This window comes from Carettochelys insculpta, chromosome 2 (genome assembly GCF_033958435.1).
Source record: "Carettochelys insculpta isolate YL-2023 chromosome 2, ASM3395843v1, whole genome shotgun sequence".
NCBI classification, from domain to species: domain Eukaryota; kingdom Metazoa; phylum Chordata; order Testudines; family Carettochelyidae; genus Carettochelys; species Carettochelys insculpta.
In genome coordinates this window covers 151,969,440-151,991,113 of record NC_134138.1, presented here as the reverse complement: position 1 = coordinate 151,991,113, position 21,674 = coordinate 151,969,440, and the positions used below count along the sequence as shown (strand labels likewise).

The following is a 21,674-nucleotide window of genomic DNA, read 5'->3' as shown; positions in this document are numbered from 1 at the left end:
TTTAGTGCACTAATTGGATCCTAGCTATCTTAGGTATGTCACCTCCAGCTGGGAAGTGCAAACAATACCCTGCATCAAACCCAGCTCAAGTGACATCAGAAGTGAAGATGCAGAAGTAATGGCACCCAGGCCTATGCTGCTGCAGCTTCGCTGCCGCTGTTAAATCAAGCTGACTTTGATCTGCGTCAACATGTGCTACAATCACACCTCCTGATTGCAATGATTCCAATAAGAAAATGGTACTCCTTTTCAAAAACTGCAAAGGTCCCATATCACAAACCACTTTGCTCACTGTGATAATGGTGGGATAGCCAATCCTGCCAACGCAAAATGTCCATAAATCATGAACATGTTCAGTTCCCACCCTAAAATATATATACATATTTTGCCATGTGGGCTTTGTTCCCTCAAATGTCACACTTTCAAGCTTTACACATTTTTGTGGGCTAGAAACTGACTATTTAAAAGAAAAGGTGAGACTCCCACATAATGACATGACTCCAAGTAGTTGTAGCTTAAAAAAAAAATGATAAAAGTCAAAACAATTGGCAACCCTGGAAGTGTTGTTATGGAGCTCTTTTTCTGGCTCCTGTCAAGTGACGTAGTCAGGTTAAGGTTATACCTCCATTGTATTTGTCGTATACATGCTTTCAATCCAAAAAGCATCAGAAATTCTTAGTGACTGAAATTTGCTTTGAGATTTTTTTTAGGGGGGGAGAAGGTGAAGGGTGTTTCCAGAAGGGTGAGACTCAGATTCCACTTTATGGAATTTGTACTCACAAAATTTCAGACCAAAACACTTAAGTGCAAACACAAAGCTACAACTGTAACTACCAAATAGCTTCTACAGTAAAATAGACCTACTGGCTGGGTTTACACTCGCAAGTGTTTTCAGAAAACGAGTGCCTTTTGTGAAAATCCCCATGGAACGTCTACACACCAAATGTGCTCTTTCAATCCGAAATTTGAAGAATGTGGCCCTTTCCCCAGTGGCCCTCTTCCTTTCCGATTGCATCTACACTAGAGCAATCCTTCAAAAGAAGTTCCTCTGGAAGAGATCTTTCTAAAAAACTTCTTCTGAAAGATTCCATCCACTCATAAAAAAGCAAATTGAAAGATTGATCCACTCTTTTGATAGAGAGCATCCACGCAGCCTCTGCTCTTTCAAAAGATGGGCCCATGGAGCATCTATACATGCTCTTTTTTTTTTTTTCCCCCCCTCAAAAGAATCTTTCAGAAAAAGGTGTTCTTCCTCATCTGGGAGAGGAAGATAAGTATTAGGTAACTTGATCATTTTGAGTACCAAAGAGTCAATTAATTCAATAGGCTTCAGCTCAGACATTTACTTTTATTGTTTCTTCAGGAAAGATGTTAATAAATTGGAGAAGGCTCAGAGAAGAGCTACAAGAATAATTAAAGGAGTAGAAATATGCTTTATAGTGATAAGACACAGAAAGCTCAATCGATTTATTTCAACAAAGAAAAGATTAAAGAGTGACTTGATAATTTTTTTACTGAAATGGGGAGCATATATTTAATAATGGATTCATTACAGAAGAAAACTATACAACAATCCACAGATTGGAAGTTGAAGCTAGAGAAACTCAAATGGGAAATAAGGTATAATTATTTAACAGTGAGGGTAATTAACCATTGGAACAATTGACCAAGGTTAGACTGGATGATCCGTTTTTGGGTTTGGAATCCTTTTGGCGCTGGAATCTATGAATCTATTAATACCTCACCAGTAATCTCCTGCCTGGATCTGAAAACCCCTGTGCAAGAGACAGAATCAGGAGTTCAATTTTGCAGTTTGGTTGTGGCCAGATGGCCTTATAAACTTAACAGTGAAATCATTATACAAAGATGTACTCACAAGCCAAATATTTCACACTGCAGCAGAAGTCTCTTTAAACAAAAGATTGTTTAAAACTTTTAAGGAAAAAATCGTATCTATTAGGTCAGGTGCATAAATCCAAATATACAATTCTCAAAGAAAATTACATGCTATGTAACTATGTCATAATCATACCAACACAGTGCCTTTTTCTGCCATTAGGTTTCCATAATAATCAGATTGGTTCAAAAATTTAGGTTCGTTCATCTGTGCAGAACCTACTACTAACTAGTTGCGTTCTGATGAAAGCACACAGGTTAAATATTCCAACTAACTAATCAGTTTAATCAAAATGTCCTAAAACATAATATAACTGAATATAACATCCCTTCCCCCCCCCGCAAAAAAAGTATTAAATATGTTTTACAACACATATTCAAAAAAGACTAGCAATAAAACAACAGTTGTTGGATACCTAAGATCATATTTTTAAAATGCATTTTTCTTGCTCTTAGTAATATTTATGAAACTATGTGCAATTCATGCTATGAGCTTCAAATGCCTGTTGTACAGCGCTTCACATCAGGATGGTTCATTGACTACAAAAAGACATTTTGGCATTCGTTAATTAATACTCCAAGTCAGGCATATTAAGAAAAAAAAAGAGCCTGGACTCTCTGAAGAATAAGGATAAGCAAAGTTTAGGGATGCGTCTAGCTCACAAAGTTGTTAGTTTAACCACTGTGGCAGATCACAGTCTGCAGCTGACAAGTGCCTGGGGGAAGGGGAACATTTTGGGCATTGGAAGAACCCCTTTTTGTTCCCCTTGTAAGTTCCCAGAGAGTGCAGTCCTGCAGGCTGCATAGGCAGCTGGGGCTCAACACGGGTCAGCCACCATCAGGCTGTAGTGGAACCCCCTGGGACCAATAAAATCCTTCAGCCTTTTCTACAAAAGGCTTTCCCCAGGCAGCAGAATGGGAGGGGTGTGGTGCCAGTAAAGAATGAGGCTGGAGGTGTGAGGTGAACTCAACTTTCCAACTCAACATTGGAAAAAAGGAGTTATATATCTATTTCCCCATCCCAACACATACGTACCTCAGATAACTCAAATTCCTGTTTAATCAGCCATCTTTCTCAAATGTTTCTTTACATCATTCATCCCTACCTGACAATGTCACAAACATTTAACTGTGGTACACGTGTGTTATAACTTATCTTCAACCACTCTTGTCCTCCACCACAGTGCATACTCTGAAAGATATGTCGTATATTTCTCTATTCAATATTATAGACGAAGAAGCTACTGATTGGGCAACAGTTTGAGTAAGCAGTGTGCATCCAAAATAAAACATTCCACAGTCCAAACTTCTATGTAAGCAAGCAGTCACATGCATAGAATCATAGGTTTGGAAGGGACCGCAAGAGGTATTTTAGTTCACTCCCCTGCCCTCAAGGTGGAACTAAGTATTATCTAGACTATTCATAACAGGTATTTGTCCAACCTGCTCTTAAAAATCACCAATGATGGTGTCAACTCACAGGGTCAAGGCTAGACAGGATTTATGGGATTTGCTTCAACACAGAGCTGATTAGGGATATAGTACTTTATTAAGCTGATCTATTCCATGTTACTGTAATTACTTCACAAGGTACACATGATAAACGAGGTACTACAGGAACGTATATTGTGTCCAGACAAGGTGCAGTTTGGCATGCTTACAACCCTTTCTGCCATGGGGAGTTCTGGTCCAGAAGTGCCTCACATCAGGGCCACGGCAGACATTGTTCCAGCTGCGGGAAAAGTCCAGTGCACTCCTGAGGCTGAGTATCCCTGGTCAAAACTCAGCTAGGGGCAGGACCTCACAGGGATTTTATCCCTTAGCTGTTTACTGGGTAAGTGCATACTGGCTCAAGGCCACTTTCAGCATTTTTGCAGGACTAACACCAAAGTTGCCCTGGTTACTGGTTCTTCTAGGTTCCCATGTCCAAACGCAGGTATTAGGGGCTTTAACTGTAATTTAAACACACTGCTTCGTCTCCTCTCAGGAGATGTTAATGAAAACAATTTTCCTTCTTCCTCCTTATAACAACTTTTTATGTACTTGAACACTGTTACCACAACTCTCCCCACCTACCTCCCACTCTCACCGCTATTCCTTTTTCCCGAAAAATAATTCCATTTTTTCAATCATCCCTCATAGGTCATGTTTTTAAACCTTTAAAGATTTCTGTTGCTCTTCTCTGGATTCTCTCCAATTTTCCCACATCTTTCTCAAAATGTGGAAACCCAAACTGGACAGACATAACAATCTGGTTCCTATCCGCTGATAGGAATAAGGGGATTTCAATGTTTGCAGGGTCCTTTCAAAAAGGACCCCCATAAATTTCAGCACCTCATTAGTATTCCCCGATTTGGCCATTAGCACAGCCATTTCAAAGTTTTTGCTTAGTATAGACAAGGCCCTAATAAATTATTTTGTTAGTCTTAAAAGTGCTACCTGACTGTTTTTTTCTTTTGTTAAGATACAGACAAACTCTCTGTGGTTGCATCTAGATTCAGTCTGGCTGCTGGCAGCATGATGCCAATGAGGGGTCACACAATTGCAAATTCACATGGCTCATTTGCATAGTTGCCGCAGAAAAGTGTAGACATGGTTCTGCTGGCAAAAATCCCCTCTGCTTGTTTTCTGTTGTGAAAATGCAAATGAGCAGCATTGTGCAGTTTTGTGAACCTTCATTTGCATTATGCTGCCAGCAGCCGCAGCCTGTTACTATACGAATGTCGTGTGACACAGAATCAGATGCCTTTTAAAGTCAAGATGTACCATATCAACCACTTCCACTAGGCTTGTTACCCTCTCATAGATTAGTCTTTAAAGTGCTATTTGACTGCTTTTTTGCTCTAATTGGTTTGTTTGTCATGTTTTGTTCTCGACAAATCCATGCTGATTGTTACTTATCACCTTATTCTCTATTGCCATTTGCAAATTGATTGTTTAATGATTTGCTCAATTATCTTTCTGAGTACTGAAGTCAAGTGCACTAGTCTGTAGTGCCCCAGGAAGTCCTTATTCCCCTTTTTATATATTTGCAACATACTTGTCCTTTTCTCAGCCCTCTAGAATTGTTCATTTTGTGTGTATTTTCAAGGATTATAGCTAATGGCTCAGACATCTCCTCAATTAGTTTCTTGAGTATTCTAGGATGCATTTTTTCAGGAAGAAGCATTACATGCTTTCAGGTCACTGCAAAGTAATTTTTAATGATTTCTTTACCCATTTTTAGCCTCTAACCCTGCCTCATTTTACTGGCATTGAGTTAGGTGTCCAGTTGCCACTAAGCTTTTTGGTAAAAACTTGTAGCCAACCAGGCTCAGGTTCCCCAGAGACGAGGCTGCACCCAGAAAGCGAGTGCTATATTTGGTTTATTGAAAGCGTGTGACACCCGCGGCGGGAGCCCCGGAGATGCCGCAGTCACCCGTGGGGGAAAACCCGATGCGCCAGAGCTTCACTTGGGGAGAGGCTCAGCAACAGGCCTCCTAACGCTAGCTGATAAAGCTGAACTCATTAACATAAGATTGCCTAAAATTGCCTATGCATTCCTTATCACTATCTTTTGTGGCCTACTGCCAGCGTAGCCTTGAAATCTTGGCAAGCGCGGCTTGTTCTGCAGCTGTTCCCATGGCAGTTAGTTTGCAGCTTTCACCTTGCACAGACTGGTCTGTTTAGATTCTCCTGAGGATTCACAGAGGGGCTGATCTGCTCTCATGAGACCGTTACAAACTCTTCTCGCACCCTACAAACTCAACCAAAAAGTCATTTAGCACTTCTGCTATTTCCACCTGTTCTGTCAGGCTGCGTCTACACTTGCATTCCTCTTTTGAAAGAGGTATGCAAATAAGGGAACATGCAAATGAGGTGCAGATTTACATACCTGACACCTCATTTGCATATCCTTTCTGAGGAAGAAAAGCAGTAGAGACTCAGCTCTTTTGAAAGTAAACCTCATCTTTGAAAGAACCCTACTTTCCTTTGTTTTTATGGGAAGAAGGGTTCTTTCAAAGATGGGGGTTTACTTTCAAAAAAGCTGCATCTACACTGCTTTTGTTCTTTTGAAAGAACATGTAAACAAGGTGTCAGATATGCAGATCTGCACCTCATTTGCATTTTCAATTTCCCTCATTTGCATACCTCTTTTGAAAGAGGAATGTAAGTGTAGACACAGCCTTACTGTTTATCCTTCTTCAGTCAGTCACAGGCCTACTCTGTACTTGGTCTTTCTCTTGCTTCTAATGTAGGTGCAAAATGTTTCCTTGTTACCCTGTATTTCTCTAGTTAGTTTAATCTGTTTGTCCCTACATACCTGTGTTTACATTCATCCTTCATAACCTAGTTTCCACTTTTTGCATGACTACGAGCTTCAGATCATTGAAAATACCCAGGAAGCCAGGGTTGTCTCTTGCCATACTTCCTGTGCATGTTTTGCACAGAAAAGGTAAATTAATCTTCGAAACAAAATGCCAACCAGTGCCATCAAGGAGAAAACAGTCCTGGAAATAACTGTGGTCATGTGCTTTCTCAGTTCCATCCCACTAAGATTCCCCAAGTATTTTACAAATCTTACATAAAATGTCAGAATTTGGCTGGCTCCTGGATTAGAATCATAGGGAAGACAAAGAGAAGAAGCACTGTATTGTTCATTATTTTTTCAGACAGTACTGTAAGCAGTCAAGCATAAAGAACACTGAAACATGAAGCATTAAAGAGACATCCACATCTCACCCAGAGTACCATGTAGGAAGCAGGTGTGGGGAAACATCTATTGTGTTGATGATACTCTGTACCTAGTACTGTGGTGACCCCATGGGAATAGTGTCTCCAGTTCTGATGTCCACAATTCAAGAAGGATGTAGATAACTTGGAGAGGATTTCAAGAAAAGACAAGAGAGTAATAAGAAAACACACATAATAGAAGAGGTGGGCAACATACAACCCATAGGCCGCATTCTGCCCACCATGAACCTCTGGGTCAGGTCTGGAGGAGGATGTCCCACAATGTAGTGGGGAGCTCAGGCAGCCTGCCTACGCCAACCCCAGCCATGCTGCTCCCTCCCAGAAATACAGAGGGTGGAGGATGCTGGCAAGTGCGTCTCTGCATGCCCTTGAGGGAAATGGAGAAGTCTCTGTGTGCTGCCCCTACCCCAACACCATCCTCACAGGTCCTATTAGCTGGAAATCAGCAAATGGGTGAGTGCTTATGGGCCTGAGCATTGCACAGAGACCTGCTGCCCCTCTCTTCCGAACAGCCTCCAACCACTTTGTTAGGCATGGGGCCACCATGGCATGCTGGCAGCCTGCCTGCCTGGAGTAACCAATGTGCTGCCAGTCAGTAGCCACCTACGGCAAACGCCTCTTGGCCAGAGCCTGCACCTCGTACTCTCTCCTGCAGCGCAACCTTTCCATCAGGTCACAACTCCCTTTTGCACCAAAACTTCTTTTCAGAAACAACATCCCTTTCTACACCCTAGACCCAGATCAGAATCCGCTCCTGTACCCCAAGCCCTGCCCAAAGCTCTCTCCGGCACCCTAACTCTATCCCAGACCCCACACACCCTCCATAAACAGGACAGAAAAGGCAGCCCATGGCCATTTACCAAAATCCTTGGAGTGCCCCACCACCTGCAAAAATTATCGCCCATTCCTGCCTTATAGTAATTGACCTCAAGGAGCTCAATCTCTCTCGCTCAGCAAAACAAGATAAAGGGGTGACTTGATTACAGTCTGAGAATACCTGTGGCGAGGAAGATTTAATAATTGGATAGTGAATCTAGCAGAGAAAAGGTATAAACATGATCCAATGTCCAAAAATGGAAGCTACAAAATTTAGACTAGAAACGAGGCACACTTTTAAGTGAGGATAATGAACAATTGGACTCTTTATTAAGAGATTCCTGGTAGATGTCTCACCAATGACAATTTTCCTCAGCCAAGCCTAGTTCTTCTGAAAATATGCAAGATCAGCTTTAAGAATTATTCTGGGAAAGTTCTATGGCCTATTCTGCAGAGGAGATCAGACTAGTTGATCACAGTGGTCCCTTCTGGCCTTATAAATCTATGATGTTTTGCTTCTGCAATACAGTCAGGCCTTAAAACAAAGTGCTGACAAAGGTCTTCAAACAAACAAAACTGCTGCTCATATCCTTTTGTTCTTAAGATGCTTCAAAAGATGTACCAGCTGGAGGAGCCTAAAACCATCACTGCTTTTACTTTGAAAGATCATTCCAGAGATGAAAAACTGTTACACTTTGTAACAGTTGTTAAGACTACTCACTTACTGGGCCCTATCGTAATATCTAGAATGCTACTGAAGAGCAGTTCATTTATGAAATTCTCTCTCTAATTAGCTTCGAAACAGCCATTTTCATGCACTTATTTTGGTGCAGTTGTACATATTTCAACAACAAAAAAGCCTTAATACTAAACATGAGAACCATGAAAATACCAGGTTATCGCACTCATTTTTATGTGAGAATACAATCATATTACAAAAGCTTCCGTTTTTTGTGATAAATGGACTAACCTCGGTAAGCACATCACAACCAATATCTGGCAGGAATTACCTTTTTATGTGCACATTAATTACTCTTGATAGTGAGAAAAATTAAAGCTGTCTCATTTTCACTCTCTTCTTTTCCTAAGTCCATGAGATTCTATTTAATCAGCAGCTCAAGCAAAATATAGGTAAAGCACAGCAAGCTTCTCTACACCTTTGTTTCCAGCTGCTTAAGGCCAAATTGGAGAGACCATCTCTAGGACTGAGATGGGACTCATATCCACTCTTCAGGCCAAATGCAGTCCTGTTGTATGCAGGTATAACACATTAACAATGCTCTAAATCCAAGGTACACTCATCTTATTGGAGGACAACTGATGGGGCAATTTCCAGCAAATGTTATAAATTGTATGAGTGTACAAGCAGTTAAATTTTTAAGAAAAGTTTCACAGCTGTGCAAGAGCACATTTAAATGCTGAAAACATCAACAATAAAGTCCATCATGTCTGAATGTTTCTAAATACAAATTTTTCATAACCCTGCAGGTTATGCCTTATAATGCACAAGCAGATAAAAATACATGGTACCAAAAAATTTAACATACCATGTTTGAATTTGGCCCTCCATCCAATTCAGCCTTTTCTTCTCTCGATTGAGACTTTTAGCAAAGGTGCCAATTTTTATCAATTGTGTGTAAGTGGACAACGGTCTATTAACTAACTGGCCACAAGGTCATCTCCCTTAAGCCACTAAGCATTTTCAGCAATTACCAATCTGAGCTGCTACACTGATTACTGACTGAACTGTGAAAGAGTGGCCTAGTGGTTACAGGTGCTATCTCCTATAAATATATTCTGTGCCATCTCATCAAAGAATCATAGATTAGGTTTGGAAGAGACTTCAGGAGGACATTTACTCCAACCTCCTGCTCAAAGCAGGGCCAACCCCAACTAAATCATCCCAGGAAGGGCTTTGTCAAACCTGGCTTTAGAAACCTCTCAGGATGAAGGCTCTACCACCTCCCTAAGCAACCCCAGTACTTCACCATATTCCTAGTGAAATTGTTTTTCATAATATCCAAACACAGATTTCCCACACTGCAACTTGAGACCATTGTTCTATAACCTGCTGCAACTGAAAACAACCCCTCGATCCTTTTTGGAGCCCCCTTCCGCCCCAATTCTTCTCTTCTATAGACTAAATAAATCCAGTTCCCTCAGCCTCTCCTCTCCTAATAAGTCATGTGCCCCAGACCCTAATCATTTTTGTTGTCCTCTGTTGGACTCTCTCCAATTCGTCCACATCCTTTCTGTAGGAATGGTATGAAAAGTGGATGCAGTACTCCAGATCTGGCCTCACAAATACCAAATAGATGGGAATCATAATTCCCTTGATCTGTTGGCAATGCTCTTACTAATACAGCCTAATATGCCTTTAGCCTTCTTGGCAACAAGGACACAGTATTGACTCATATCCAACTTCTCACCTATTGTTATCCCACCTTGTTTTCTGCAGAACTGCCATTTAGCCAGTCAGACCCCAGCCTGTAGCAGGGCATGGGATTCTTCCTGAATTTGCCCTTGCTGAATGTCATCAAAATTTCTTTTGCTGGACCCTATCCCTACCTGACAGGGTATCTGCCTCTCCTCTGAGCTTAGTGTTATCGTCAAACTTGCTGAAGGTGCAATTCATCCCATCATCCAGATCATTAATAAAGACGTTAAACAAAATGGGCTCCAGGACTGACCCCAGGTCACTCCACTTGATGTTGGCTACCAATTACACATTAAGCTGGCGATCGCTACCTATTGACCCCAACGATCTAGACAGCGCTCTATCCACTATATAAGTCCATGCATCCAATCCATACTTCTTTAACTGTTGGCATAAATACTGTGGGAAACCAGCTCAAAAGCCTTACTAAAGTCAAGGTATATCACATCCACCCCCTTTCCCAATAGCCACAGACCTTGTTATCTCACCACACAAGGCAACTAGATTGGTCAGGTATGGGTTGTGCTTGGTGATTCCATGTTGACAGTTCCTGATCACCTTCCTTGCCACCAAGTGTTTCAAAAAGGATTCCTTGGGGACCTGTTCTGTGATTTTTCCAAGGACTGAAATGAGGATGATCATCTGTATTTTCCCAGATCCTCTGCCTTCCTTTTTTTAAAGATGCCTTTTTCCAATTATCAAGGACTTCCCTCAGTCACAATAAGTTAAAGTGCTACTTGACTGCTTTTTGTTTTGATACGTTTTCAAAGATAATAGCCAATGGCTCTGCAATCACAAACACCACAAAATTTAGCCTAAATTTTTTCTCCTGGCTTGACTATTTCTTGGTTTTCTCTGAGAATTTCTCTTCCCCATACAGACTTTCCAACCGCTCTTAAAACATGGCTCATGTTAACAAACTGCACCTGCTACTATGACTCAGCAGTTATTCCAGTAGTGCTATCTATGTCTGATTCAATAGTTATCTTTATGCAGAGTTCAAGTACTTGACATCTTGAGTACTTAAAAAAGGAGGCCTGCTCAGCATATGTAACCCAACCACATACCATTATACTAAAATGCATAAGCATATTAGTTCAGGGTTCTTTATCGGATAAAAACAGAGAGTCTGGTGGTGACTGAGGCATAGGCAGATCTCCATTTTATTCCTGGCTCTATTTTGGACTTCCTAGTTGACCTTGGGGTGGGGGGTGTATGTATTTTTTTCAACATAGTTCTCTTATCATCTTTACCACCATTTTACAGATGGGGAACTGTGGTACACAAGAAATAGGGAAATGACTTACTCAAAACCACCCAGGAGGCCAGCAATAGAGGTCAGAAGAATCTAGTTCTTCTATCTGCTAGCCTACACTGCCTTTTAGGAAAGCATTGTTGGTACACAAACAATTGGTGCAATATAATTCTATCCAGGTAGGAAAGTATTATTTTCCTATATCATAATTATAGAAGTTAAGTAGTAATATTATAACTATCACACAGGAAAAGAGAGAGAGAGAGAGAGAGAGAGACAAGGTGGGTGAGGTAACAATTTATTGGACAAACTTCCATTGGTGAAAGATATCCTTGCTTCTTTCAACAACAAAAGTTGCTCCTGTAAAACATACTACCCCCACTCCAACTTTGTTTCTCTAACATTCGGGGACAAATATGGTAGAAATACTATTACACTGCATACACCGGTATACAAACAATTCTTCCTGAAAATGTTTATTTCTACTAGATGTTCTGATAATTGCCATCATGCTCATTGGAGCAATGCTGTTCAGATTAACTCATGGATGTTGATGATGATGATACTTGTTTTTACTGTAAATAGAAAATTTAAATGAAGCGCAATAGCCTCCAGCTGACTTTGGGGATATCAGATACTAGCAGTGATATGTTTCATATTTCATACTGTAAACACCCACATGTTTGGGATTTTCTTTCCCAAACCATAACCCGGTGTTGCATCCCGCTGCATCACAAGTGGTTGCCTTTTTATCACTCTGTATGCCAAAATCCTCCTGTAAAAGAATGTGAGTGTGAGAAACTAGAATGATTAGATCTGTGGAGTGACACAGAAGATAGTTGTAAATGGTGACTGACACGCCTTCATCTTACCCATCTCAGGAAGCCTTGTTTATTTTGTTGAAATATACTGGGATATACAAGTAGTGTGTGGTTATTTACTATATGAAGAGAAGTAGCGTAGGCATTTTGGAGGATGTTTGTCCAGATATAATTCTGTACAGTGCCATTATTCTTCTACCCGTTGCATCGTATCTACCACAGCTTCATTTCATAAAATGTGTCACATGGTACCATAAAACCCTTAAGATTTCATCAGAAAAATTGATGTTTTTTGACAATTTAAGCACTTCGTTAAGTTTGGAAGGAACTAAATTAGAAAACTGAAGGTATATTCAAAAGTTGCCAGGAATAAAATAGAATGATTTCACAACAGAAGTGTTTTAGTCCATTGTGCTTTGGAGTAAAGATAGAAGACCCAGGAGACCCATAGCAAAAATCTACTGAAACACAGGGAAGTCATAAAAATTAGTGTGTTGCACAAATGTAATGCACAAAATGTATCAAAATTATGTGGACCACATGCAATGTCAGATTTAAACATTACATGCCCACATGCTGAGAACCCTTTTCAATCCTTACAGCCTACCGTCACGTTTTCTGCAAACAATGAAACACTTAACATGCTTTTAACTTTTAGACACCCCTGGGATGCCTAGGCATCTGGCTACTGTGTCTAATTGGAAATTTTACCCTGTTCATGTGTTCACAAATAGGGGGTGGAGGGGGGAAGGAACTATTGTATCAGTTAGGACAGAACAGAGAGTGTTAACTTCTTGCAGATGAAATAACTCAAGGTAGAGTTATAAAGGGCCAGCGTCTGAATAGTATAATTTGGCCATAAAAGATTTGATCCAAAGCCCATTGAAGTCAATGCAAAGACATCCATTAACTTCAGTGAGCTTCGGATAAGGCTCTTAATGCAGACACCAAAAATGCTAAGGGCAAGATTATAATAAAACAACATTATAATAACAGTGATAATGTATTATAGTAAATAAATTGCACTACATGCAGCTACTCTTCAGTCACCAATTCATGAAAGAGAGGAAAGAGCCGTAAGCTTCCTGGAAGGGAAAAAAAAAAGAATTTTCACAGAAAGTTTTTACTGGCACAGGCTTCATTTACAAACAAACAAACAAACAAACAAGAGTATGAGAAAATATATGGGATGTGATGCTCCATTAGCAAACATCACATCTGTTACTCATATTTTAATGTCTTCAATGTCACCCTGCAGCATAACATGGGCAATTAAGAGGAAATTGCAAGGTAATTTTTTTTACAAGTTATTGTCAACAGGCATACAGCACTGAGGCAAAGGCAAATCACTAAATCAATTTACTCACTATTTTAAAAGTTTTGATTAATCCTCAACTCATCCCTATGCTATTACAACACATTATTAAACACAACCCTTAGTTTTAGAGTCAGTCTGATTATTTCATTGGTAAATATACTCAATACTGAATGTAAGGAGGGACTGGAGGCAGCATGAGAATGTATGACCAGGCTCCCTGGAGGCTCTAGGCTAGAGGCAATTTACAGTTCTTGTGACAAGAACCATCTCCATGACAGGCTCAGAATGACTATATAAAAATTCACCTCATTAATTTCCTCGTTAAAAATGCATACGTGCTCTGATTTACTTCAATTAGCACGGCAATTTGCCACAGCATACATGTTCTAAACACATTAATCAATTTAATCCTAAAGTACCACAAATTGCTGTAACAGTCCAACAGCTCCAAAGAAGTTTTAAAAGTAAATCATCGTTAGTTATACAAAGAGACGTTATTTCGCTTCACTTCATTAATCTGTTGGTGGGTTTTTTGTTTGTTTGTTTTGTTGGTTGGTTGGTCTTTTAAACCAGAATCACGCTCACCCCTCCTCCCATTCAGAACTGCTACAGCCCTGAGCATCCCACCCCCAGGTGCCTTTTGGAGGGGGCAGTGTTCCTGAAACTCTCTCCCTGCCAAATGCGATGTACCTGGAGTGGGATTGCATCTCATAAAATCATACAGAAAAAAGACAGAATCACCAGGCACGTAAAAGGTGCTGATTGGAGTATGCTCCACACCCCAGTCCAAGATTGCCCCAGCCCCCAAACATCCCACCCTGCCAGGTGCACTTTAGGGAGGTCAGGGGGCTGAAGTGCCCCATCCCTCCCAAACTGCATAAGAACATTGCTGACTGTTTCTCTTCATCATGGATCGAAGGAAAGTACACACTTTGCTACACTCCTTGCCTAGACTAGGGACCGCAGGAGGCAGAAGAGCCTGGACCTGCACCAGAGGGGGGACATGCACCTCTTCCTCCCAGCTGTACCCACTGGGGCTACAGCAGCCATGGAGAGGCACTTCAGCCCTGTCCCCAAACTACTTCACTGAAAGAGGGCTGTGCCAGTCCTCTCTCCTGGGACAGCCGGCATACTGAACCCTCATCCCCAGCCTCTGCATGCTTTCCCAGCCCCCTGGAGCAATGATTTAAATGAAGCAGGTATGATTTTGTTTTATTTTCAAAAACCAAAAAAAATAATTAATAAACAAACACCAGGTAAATCATCGAGTAATATAACTAATGGACCCTCATGTGAATGTCATTAGACTAGAGCATATCTCCCACCCTAAAGTGCCATTAAGCATCTGGTCTGCCATGAAATAATGAAACAAAAAAGTTGCTAAACAATGGTATTTGCCAAACAACATTCTTAATGGGGTCTCAGAGAGTCCAACACGTTTTGGATTGTCTGTAAGGAGTATGAAAATATTGTTAGTGTTACTTAATCTGTAACATGTCATTGTTGCAAACTGCTTTGGCATAATAAAATAGATGTTTCTTGTCAAATACTACAGGCTGCTGAGTAAGGCAAGAAACTACTTATTTGCCAATTATCTTTTTATTGCACCGTAACCATGAAAAATATCCCTATAGAGCCTTTTCTCCTTTCTCAACATTCTGCTTTTGTTTTTTCTTCATATTTGCTGGATTCAGAATCAAAGTGCATGTACACAGATCTACCACAGCAGACATTAGTTCTCAAAATGTATATTAAATACTTTGTCAACAGATTTAACAAGGCAGCACCATAAATTAATGCAATATGTTACATGCAGCTAGAAAAAAAGAAGAACCACTAACAGATCATCAAGAGAGAGAAGTTACTCACCGTGGCACAGTAACTATTGTTCTTTGAGATGTGTGCCCCCATGGGCGCTCCACTGTAGCTGCTGGGCTCACCCCCACACTGCAGATCAGAGATCCTTCAGAGCTGCATCTGGCCAGTCTGCGCATCTCTCCTTTGGAGCTCTTTTGATCATGTGCACAGACCAGCTAAACCCTGTTCCTCAAAATCACTCCAGAATCTGAAAGAGAGACAGACAAGGCAAACTCTGAAGCAGAGTAAGTAGTGGAGCACCCATGGACTCACATCTCAAAGAACAATAGCTACTGCATCGAGGTGAGTAACTTCACTTCCTTCGAGTGATGTCCCCGTGGCTGCTCCACTGTAGGTGATTGCTCAGCAGTTCCCCAGCTATAGGAGGGGGAAGATAGGAGTCACTGTGTAATTGAAGTGGAGAGGATCGCTGAGGCAAGTAAAGGGTCCATAGCCCATTGGTTCTGGACAGCGTAGTGCTTCACAAATGAGTCATGGGATGACCAGGCAGCCACTCTGCATGTGTCTGAGGGGAACTCCCTTCAGAAAAGCTGTCAAAGCCACCACTGCTCTTGTGGAATGATCCTGCGGTTGCATCAGGAGAGGCATCTGTCTAAAAAAGTAGCACTGGGTGATGCATGCAGTGATCATACGAGCTACCCGTTGGGACAACAGAGGTTCACCCCTGGAGCGTTCCTCCAATGAAAACACGAGGGGGCTTGCTTTCCGGAATGTTTTAATCCAGTCTATTTTAGAAAGCAAGTGCCCTGCATATGTCTAAAGTATGTAACGCCATTTCCTGTGGTGATGAATGCAGTTTAGGACAAAACACAGGTAAGACTATTGGCTCATTAATGCGAAAATTTTTGGAATGAAAGCCGGGTGATGTCTGAGGGCTACTCAGTCCTTAGTGAAGATCGTGTACGTAGGCCCCACCATAGGGGCTCATATTTCACTGACTCTACAGGTGGATGCAATGGCAATAAGAAAGGCTACCTTCATGGTAAGTAACTGAAGAGGGGTAGTAGCCAGAGGTTCAAAAGGAGGTCTTGTTAATGTCTGGAGTACTAAGTCAAGGCTCCACGGTGGAGGAGTCAGCCTGCATGGAGGCTACATATTTGTGAGCCATTCAAAAACTCTTTTAGTGACCGGGTGGGTGAACACTGAGAACTCTTCTGTGTGTCCTCTAAATGCCATAATTGCCATGAGATGCACTCTTAGGGAGGTTTGTGTCAATTCTGAGTCTTTTAGGTGCATTATATAGTCCAAAATAGCATGAAGAGGAGTCATCATCAGTTCTACGTGCTGTACTGAGCACCAGTATGCAAAGCTGTGCCACTTTCAAAGATAAGTAGTCCTAGTAGTTTGCTTCCTGCTGTACTCCAAGATTTCCCTGACCTGTATAGGGCAGAGGAGTTTGGATTCATTGAACCAAGTAGGAACCAAGCCATAAGGCATAGCCTGGATATCGGAGATTGTTGTAGGGTTCCCTGGTTATGCATTAGAAGATCTGGTAGGAGGAACAGAGCATATGGAGGGTATGGCAACATTCGCTGCAGGAGGGGAAACCAATGTTGCCGAGCCCACAGAAGGGCAACTAATATCATGGTGGTCTCATGTGCTCTGGCCTTGCGAAATACTCTGGAAATGAGTACCATGGGCAGACAGGCATAAAAGAAAGGGCCTTTCCACGTCCTTAAGAGGGCATCGCCTAGCGACCTGTGCCCCACTCCCACTCTGGGACAGTAATGGCGAAATTTCTTGTTGCAGCAGGGGGGGGCGAAGAGGTCAATTAGAGAAGTTCCCCAACGTTGGAACAGGGCGTGATCCAATGTGAAGCACCTGCTCAATGAACCTGCCACAGTGTTGTTGAGCCCAGGTCAGAAAGATGCCACAAACGTGATGTCGTTGTGAATGCACCAGTTCCAAAGTTGGATTGACTCCGCACAGCAGGAGTGTGAACAAGTCCCTCCATGGTGATTGGCATAGTACATTGTCACCACATTGTCTGTTAGTATTTTTACTGGAGTACCCTGAATGTATTGCCAGAAATGCTGGTGGGCTTGGAGAATGTCCCTGAGTTCCAGTAGGTTGATGTGAAGGAGGGATTGAGGGGGCCATCACCCCTGAACAGAAAGGGTATCCTTGTGGGCTCCCCACCCTCATAATGAACCGTCCATGATACTATGTAGGGAAGGCTGTCTGGCATGGAACAGAACCCCAGATAGGAGATTTTTCTTGCTCTGCAACCATGGAAGAGACACAAGTAAATGAGGTGGAAGTAACACCGAGCAGTGAAGGCTGCAGTGAGTGCTGGTATAAATAGTCGCCACCCAGTACTGCAGTGAGCAAAAACAAAGTCTGGCGTGCTGCATCACAAAAGTTATAGCCACCATGTGTGGCCCATGAGTTTGAGGCATACCACTACTTGGACTGCCCAAATGCCCATGAGAATGTCTATAAGGTCCTGAATAGCCTGGAACCTGAGAAGGGCCAAGTAAGGTCTCGCTGTAGTTGCATCAAGTCGAGCACCAATGAACTCTAGATTCTGTGTAGGTTGGGGAGGTTGGCTTTTTCTCATTGATAAGAAGGCCCAGAGTGTGAAAAACAACTTTATAGTGTGCACCATGTGTGCTCTCTCTGTAGGTGAGGATCCTTGTATGAGGCAGTCATCTAGGTAGGGGAATATCATGACCCCTCATGGATGCAGGTAAGCTGCCACTCTTGCCAGAGTTATGGAGAACATTCTGGGGCTCTCAAAAGTCCCAATGGAAGGACCCTGTATTGACAGTGATCCATCCTACGGTGAACCATAGGAATTGTGTGTGAGCTGGATGAATAGTGATGTGAAAGTAGGTGTCCCAGAGGTTGAGAGCTGCAAACCAATCATTGAGGTCTACAATTGGCATTATCGAGGCCAAGTTCATCATCTCAAACTGCTGCTTTCGCAGATATCGGTTCAGCAAACACAAGTCCAGCATTCGTTTCCAACCACTACTTTTCTTCTGTGTGAGGAAGTAGTGGAAGTAGAAGCCTTTACCCCTGAATTCATTGGGAATTTGTCCCACTGGTCCTGTGGATAGGAGTCTCATGAGAGGGTTCCCTGAAGAGGGACAGTGTAGGTGATGGAGAAGGAGGAATGGAGACGAACGGAATGGCATAGCTGAACCTTACTATCTCCAGAACCCACTTGTCAGTGGTGGTGGAAGAAGGGCCTCAGTCAGTGGTAAGACACACTGGAAGGTTAGGAGTTGACATTGACAACACTGCACTTAGAATCATAGAAGAGTAGGACTGGAAGGGACAGCAAGAGGCCATCGAGTCCAGCCCCCTGCCCTCATGGCAGGACCAAGCACTTTCTAGACCGTCCCTGAAAGCCATCTATCTAACCTCTTCTTAAATATCTCCAGTGATGAAGATTCTACCACCTCCCTTGGCAATTCGTTCCAGTGTTTGATCACCCTGACAGTTAGGAACTTTTTCCTAATGTCCAACCTGAACCTCCCCTGCTGCAATTTAAGTCCATTGCCTCTTGTTCTATCCTCAGAGGCAAGGAAGAACAAGTTCCCTCCCTCTGCCTTATGACACCCTTTTAGATACCTGAAAACTGCTATCATGTCCCCCCTCAATCTTCTCTTTTCCAAACTAAACAAGCCCAATTCTTTCAACCTTTCTTCATAGGTCATGTTCTCTAGACCTTTGATCATTCTCGTTGCTCTCCTCTGGACCCTCTCCAATTCTCCACATCCTTCCTGAACTGCGGTGCCCAGAACTGGACACAATACTCCAGCTGAGGCCTAACCAGCGCAGAGTAGAGCGGGAGAATGACTTCTCGTGTCTTGTTCACAACACACCTGCTAATGCATCCTAGAATCATGTTTGCTTTTTTTGCAACAGCATCACACTGTTGACTCATATTTAGCTTGTGGTCCACTATAACCCCTAGATCCCTTTCTGCTGTACTCATTCCTAGGTAGTCCTTTCCCATTCTGTATGTGTGACACTGATTGTTCCTTCCTAAGTGGAGCGCTTTGCAATTGTCCTTATTAAACTTCATCCTGTTTACCTCAGCCCATTTCTCCAGTTTATCCAGATCCTTTTGAATTATGACCCTATCCTCCAAAGAAGTTGCAACCCCTCCCAGCTTGGTATCATCTGCAAACTTAAGTAGTATACTTTCTATGTCATTATCTAAATCATTAATGAAGGTATTGAACAGAACCGGTCCTAAAACAGACCCTGCGGAACCCCACGAGTTATACTTTTCCAGCCAGATTGAAAGCCATTAATAACTACTCTCTGGGTACGGTTATCCAGCCAGTTGTTCACCCACCTTATAGCAGCCCCATCTAAGTTGTATTTGAGTAGTTTATTGATAAGTATATTATGTGAGACCGTGTCAAATGCTTTACTGAAGTCTAGGTATATCACATCCACCGCTTCTCCCTTACCCACAAGGCTCGTTATTCTATCAAAGAAAGCTATTAGATTGGTTTGACATGATCTGTTTTTAACAAAACCATGCTGGCTGTTCCCTATCACCTTACCGCCTTCCAATTGCTTGCAGATGATTTCTTTAATGACCTGCTCCATTATCTTTCCTGGCACAGAAGTTAAGCTGACTGGCCTGTAGTTTCCTGGGTTATTCTTGTTCCCCTTTTTATAAATGGGTACTATATTTGCCCTTTTCCAGTCTTCTGGAATCTCTCCTGTCTCCCATGATTTTCCAAAAATGATTGCTAAAGGCTCAGATACCTCTTCTATCAGCTCCTTGCGGATTCTAGGATGCATTTCATCAGGCCCTGGTGATTTGCAGACATCTAATTTCTCTAAGTAAATTTTAATTTGTTCTTTTCTTATTTCAACTTCTAAACTTACCCCTTTTTCACTAGCATTCTCTATGTCAGGCATTCCTTCAGATTTCTCAGTGAAGACCGAAACAAAGAAATCATTAAACATCTCTGCCATTTCCAAATACCCTGTTACTGTTCCTCCCTCGTCACTGACCAATGGCCCTACCCTCTCCTTGGTCTTCCTCTTGTTACCAATGTATTTGTAAAAAGCCTCCTTGTTTCCCTTTATGCTTGTAGCTAGCCTGAGCTCATTTTGTGCCTTAGCCTTTCTAATCTTGCTCCTGCATGCTCGTGTTGTTTGCCTATACTCATCCTTTGTAATTTGTCCTAGTTTCCATTTCTTATACGATTCCTTTTTTATTTTGAGATCATGCGAGATCTCCTGGTTAAGCCAAGGCAGTCTTTTGCCATGTTTTCTATCTTTCCTACGCAGCAGGATAGCTTGCTTTTGGGCCCTTAATAATGTCCCTTTGAAAAACTGCCAACTCTCCTCAGCCGTTTTTCCCCTCAGTTTAGCTTCCCATGGGACCTTACCTACCAGCTGTCTGAGTTTACCAAAATCTGCCTTCCTGAAATCCATTATCTCTATTGTACTGTCTTCCCTTCTACCCTTCCTTAGAATTGTGAACTCTATGATTTCATGATCACTTTCACCCAAGCATCCTTCCACTTTCAAATTCTCAATTTCCTCCCTATTTGTTAAAATTAAATCTAGAACAGCTTCCCCCCGGTAGCTTTTTCAACCTTTTGGAATAAAAAGTTGTCTGCAATGCAATCCAAGAATTTATTGGACAGTCTGTCCCCTGCTGTATTAGTTTCCCAACATATACCTGGATAGTTGAAGTCCCCCAGCACCACCAAATTCTGGGCCCTGGATGATTTTGTTAGCTGTTTAAAGAAAGCCTCATCCACCTCTTCCACCTGGCTAGGGGGCCTGTAGTAGACTCCTAGTAGGACCTCATCCTTGTTTTTTACTCCTCTGAGTCTAACCCAGAGACTTTCAACCCGTCCATCTCCTATGTCCATCTCCACCTCTGTCCAAGTGTGTACATTTTTAATATACAAGGCAACACCTCCTCCCTTCTTTCCCTGTCTGTCCTTCCTAAGCAGGCTGTACCCTTCAATACCAACATTCCAATCATGAGTATTATCCCACCAAGTTTCTGTGATGCCAACAATATCATAGTTGTATTCATGTATTAGTACTTCCAATTCTTCTTGTTTATTTCCCATACTTCTTGCATTTGTATATAGGCATCTCAGACATTGATTTGGTCTTGCCTCCCAGTTTTGCCCTGGCCCTCTTTTTACTCTCCCAGTGTAGCCCATACTCCCTCCCATTTCAAGTTCATCTCCCAAGTATCCATGCTCTCCACTTACCCGCAGGCTTTGCTCCACTGCCCCCGTCGAACCATTAAGTCAAACTTGCTGTCTGTTTGACTGGGAGGACTGATTACATCTGCCTTGGTTTCTACACCTTTGCAGCCTTTGTTGAGAGTGGGGTTGGTTGTAAGTGCTGGCAGGCTGATAAGACTGCGGTCTGTAAAACCCAGCCTTATAACGCCTCTGGTATGGGTGGTAGCACCGTCTCCTGTTGGGTGGAGTATACATTCCCAGAGTGTGTAGCGTCATTCAGGGATCCTTACTAGAGTGAAGGACCGGGTCAGTATTCTCTGCAAATAATTTC

General features: G+C 42.2%; 1 protein-coding gene across 6 annotated transcripts in view; it reads right to left on the bottom strand.

Annotated features, from left to right (window-relative positions):
* Positions 1-21,674, bottom strand: part of SEMA5A (semaphorin 5A) — a 596,575-nt gene that overhangs the window by 533,760 nt on the left and 41,141 nt on the right. For 3 of the 6 annotated variants that reach the window (XM_074987855.1, XM_074987856.1, XM_074987854.1), the window contains one exon: positions 15,147-15,342. The exons of 2 other annotated variants lie outside the window; for them this stretch is intronic. The gene's annotated coding sequence lies outside the window, so the exon portion shown is untranslated. Of the gene's footprint in view, positions 1-12,988; positions 13,045-15,146; positions 15,343-21,674 lie in introns of all 6 variants that reach the window. One more of the 6 variants, XM_074987857.1, reaches the window with a different exon arrangement.